General features: G+C 32.4%; 1 long non-coding RNA gene across 1 annotated transcript; it reads right to left on the reverse strand.

The window, feature by feature from the left end:
• Positions 1-1,167: 1,167 nt before the first annotated feature.
• On the reverse strand, positions 1,168-2,611 carry LOC124943392. Its single transcript, XR_007099780.1, has 4 exons — positions 2,099-2,611; positions 1,514-2,018; positions 1,337-1,411; positions 1,168-1,266 (listed from the first exon to the last, which is right to left on the reverse strand). It is a non-coding gene; the product is annotated as an uncharacterized LOC124943392 (long non-coding RNA).
• Between the last annotated feature and the right edge of the window lie 2,054 nt (positions 2,612-4,665).

Genomic DNA, 4,665 nt, shown 5'->3' on the forward strand with positions numbered 1-4,665 from the left:
GTTCTATTTAACTTTGGGAAGAAGTCACTGACAAAACTCTCCAGTACAAACGGGATACGATAAACTATTTCAAGAAATTTTGATTTTCACAACCTCATAACAAATGAGAAATGGTTAGGGGAAGGAATTTGGGAGAGGGAATGATTTGGCGCAATCTAATTCTTTGAAAAATTAATAAATTTTCTCTCTCTTCTCTCCTCACCTTTTATTTTTTTTTCTAGTTACTAATGTGGTGACACGTCATTCCCTCTCATATTTCCTTTCTAAATTCTCTTCCCCTATCACTCCTCTTATTTAATAATCTATTGTATTTCTTCTATTATCATTTTTTGTATTGGTATAGTAATTATGTGAATTTGTTCAAGATAAGATTACCAATATTTCTCAATTAACAACAAAGTTTTAGATTCCATGTGTTTTTGAACTTTGCAATTATAATGAAAAATCCTTAACGTATACTTTTCTACCCTACCCATTTATCAAAGCTATCTAGTTTCTTATCTCCATATATCCACTAGTAAAAAAAAGACCCTATAGGGATTACTAAAACCTCTAAACCAATCGTTATAGGCCTATAGAGATTGGTCATATACCAATCGCTCTCAATCGGCAAAAGTCTTCTCGTTGTTGCCTTAATTGGAAACGGCAATTGGTAGATAACCAATTGTTATAGGCCTATAACGATTGGTGTAATAACCAATCGTTGCTCACTATGGCGATTGGTTTAGTACCAATCAGTAATGTTTATTAAGGCTATGGTGATTGGTAATTTAACCAATCGCTATAGACCCTTTTTAAAAAATAATAATAAATAAATCTCATTCATCAACGGCTTTCTTCAACACAGTCATTTTTTTTTGACACAATCATTCAAATTAAGGAACGACAATATCATCAAAAATGAGATCACCTACAAACCAAAAAGAATTCCAAGATAAGGTTGTTGCTAAAAAAATAAAGGAAAACTCAAATCAATTAATAAAATAAGGCACACACTTAAATAAATATCACTAAAATCAAGAATGAAACTAGGTCTCCATGATATTTGCTCCTCCACGTTATTATCAATATTGTCAATAAATGGGTAAGAACTTGTGGAACCTTTTTCTTCCATATGTATATTGTCATCCATTATGTCAGAATTTATTCAGATAAAAGAAAGGTCCAAAATCACCAAATCAACTTTTTTGGAAGCCTGGGAAGATATCTTAAATTTGTCTTATCTATTATGGATACACGCTCATCTATTCGAATTTTTTCTACAACCTAAATAAAAATCCGAGCCATTAACCAAAAAACTAAAGAAAATAATCAAAGCTAAAGGAAATAGAAATACCTTTCGGATTAAAAACATAAAATCTTCTATGAGAAGTTTTCCTCTTTTAGTAGCAGTATCTTGAGCTTTATGCACCTGCATATAATTCAAAATTGGACAAGTGAAATATACCCATTAATCTAGAGAAAGTAAAGAAATTAAGGACACAAAAGATGTAGAATCAAATTCATGATGTACCATATTAGTGACATACTCCACAACAATTAAAAAAAAATAACAGTTACATAAGCTCAAATTAAGCAATTTATCTCAAATACATGGAATCTCATGAGTTTCACCTGGTTTAATAATTTAATAAGAATCTACATACAATATTAGTCTAAATATAAGAATGAAAACCCATTTATTAATTTTCTCAAGATACGTGTACAAACCATTCTTAATAAGTAATAACACAGGTTAGTCACATAGCATTTTCTCAAACATGTGATATGCATAGTATCAACTTTCTATTGCTGAAACAGTCTCAAATGGTGCATCCACAATGTAAACACTCGATAATTTGAACATTTTCGAGCAAATGGATAAAAGGCATGAAACATAAACTTGCCTTTGTATCTTTTGTATAGTTCTTCCACATGTCTAGAATATGCATACGATCTAACCTGTGGGTGGCTGTAAAATACATCAAAAGCACCTTCAAGATAAAGTGTCAATCACTTGCCTTCAAGGCCTTAACTGTCTTGAAAACATAAACTGTTAAAGCTTAGCTTAATAGGACAGCAATTAAAGGATTAAAGCTTGAAAACTAAAAACACTTACCATTTTTCAAATCTGACAGAAAGAAACCCTTGAATTCCGGATAGAAACTCTTCTATAAGCGGAAGTGCGTCGCCGTCTATTGCCGTTGGGCGAACTCCGTAGAATTCCACTGTTTTGGGCTTTCTAGTAGAAAGACGAGTTTGTTTGGTAATTGACCTAGGGTTGAAACAAAACCAACCAAAAACGAGTCTAAATCGAACAACCGATTGTTTATGAAATGGCAGGATTAGGATTTGAAACCCTAAATTCCGAGATTTCATCTATAATGCCAATGGATGAAATCATTAGAAAAACCGATAGTTGTTCATCGTCGATTAGTATAATCGTAGTCTTACAGTTGAGAGATCCGATTAGGAGATACGAACGTATTAGAGGTCCAATGATAGCTTTGATTAATGCAACGGGAGAGATCCGATTAGGATTGATGATGATGATGAACGGGAGAGGAGATTGAAGATCTAAAGTAGAGATCTATTAATTAAAGGTAATAGGGTTTAGGAAAGGGATCGGAGATAGTAGAGGAGCGGGTTAAGGAAAGGGAAATAGAGATTATTAATTAAAGGTAATAGCGATTGGTCACTTATCCAATCCTTATTAAGTAAGTAAAATGGAATGGATTTTATTTTGATCACTACTAAGGACTAACGCTTCTAAAACGCGTTATTATCAAGGTAGTAGCGATTGGAATTATAACCAATCGCTACTACCTTGATAATATCAATTGATCTTTATACCAATTGCTATTATTGCTCGCTATTACCCCTATTTTTACTAGTGATCTTTTTCCCTCAAAATATTGGCTTCTCAGAATGGATCAAAATCATTTTTGGTTTACTTCATTAAAAAAAACTATAGAGTTACATTGAAAATATGGAATTTATGTTTTTGGAATCAACCACTATAGACTTGGGAGAAATTCTGTCTAAACTTTTTAAGTATAATCAATTCCAAGTTTTTGTGAACTACATCCATTCTCTATTCACTTGGACATGAAGACTCCAAATACACTCAATTCATTTTTGTGATTGTTAATATCGTTATTTAAGGTAATTGAAGCAATTGTTGCTTGTAATGAGCAAGGTGATATTATTCATGCATAAACAGAAATTAGCCAAGCTATTCATGCAAATATATTATACACAATTGCAATCAAGTTAGAGTTTTGATTCCTGAAAGCCAACAATGATAAAGATTTCATTCTCTTATCAAACTTATTATTTGACATCAAATTATTAATGGCACAAACAAAAGAAAAAAATGAGGTCATGAGATGAGAGGTCAACTGAAATTGGTGGTTGATTTGGCGAGTGATAATAGGGGGTAATAAAGGATTGTAAGGTCACGAGATTAGATGTCAATTGTGATTGGGAGTTGGTTTGTCGAGGAATTAAAAGCATGTGGAAGTATGAGGTCATGAGATGATATGTCGATGAGATTAATGGTTAGTTTTCCAAGGGATAAGATGTCAATAAGATTGAGATTGGTGGTTGGTTTGATGAGGAATAAAAGACCGGTAAAAAAGGATTGTAAGATCATGAGATTAAATGTCTATAGTAATTGGTGGTTAAAAATATATGTGAATAAGATGTTGATTGACCGAAGTGTGAGGTCATGATATTAGAGATCGATTGTGATCGGTGGTTGATTTTCCAAGGAATAAGAGGCGTCTAAAAGTGTGAGTTCAAGAGATGAAGAGGTCAATTGTGATTTTGGTGGTTGGTTTGGTGAGAGGTGAGAGACGTGTGAAAGTGTGGGAGGTCACAATATTAGTAATGAGAGTTGTCTATTGGGAAAAAAGAATATTAGTGGTTAAATGTGTGATTGAGATGTTTGTTTGAGCAAAGTGTCTTGGTGGGGTCACAAGATGAGAGGTCGATTGGATTGGTGGTTCGTTTATTGAAGTGAGGGTAAAAAGGTCACGGTAATGATATGATATGGTTGAGGTACAAAATACTATAAGTGAGGTCACGAGATTAGTAATGAGATATTCATTGGAGAACAAATAATATTGGTAGTTAAATATTATTAATGAGATATTCAACACATCATCTTATCATTTCTTACTCTATAATTCCAAAAGTCTTTTCTTATTTTTGTGAGTGTTCTTCGAGTTTCTTGACTCAATTATTTTCGTTTGATACATAGTGATTGGATTCAAGTAATTTTGTCAAGTTCTCTTTGTGGTGGTTTTTTTGTGCTAAACTATTATAGGTTCTATTGTACCATGGGAATCAGCCACCGACAAAACTCTCTAGCACAAACGAGAGACGATGAAACTATTTTAAAAGAACAGTAATTTTCATAGGCCTTGGAGAAAACAAGAAGATTTTTTCTTCGTTTTATTTAATAATCTATTGTATCTCTTCTATTATCATTTTTCTGTACTTATATAGTATTATTTATGTGTATTTGTTCGAGATAAGATTACCAACAATCTTAAAATAGTTATCATATTACTTATATAGAAATTTTACAAGTTTCTTGTTTATTTCATAAATGACTATCGAAACACCTACTTCCAACATGAAGATGTCGATTTCCTGTTAACCATCTAGATAAGCCGGAAA

This window comes from Impatiens glandulifera, chromosome 1 (assembly GCF_907164915.1).
Source record: "Impatiens glandulifera chromosome 1, dImpGla2.1, whole genome shotgun sequence".
NCBI lineage: Eukaryota > Viridiplantae > Streptophyta > Magnoliopsida > Ericales > Balsaminaceae > Impatiens > Impatiens glandulifera.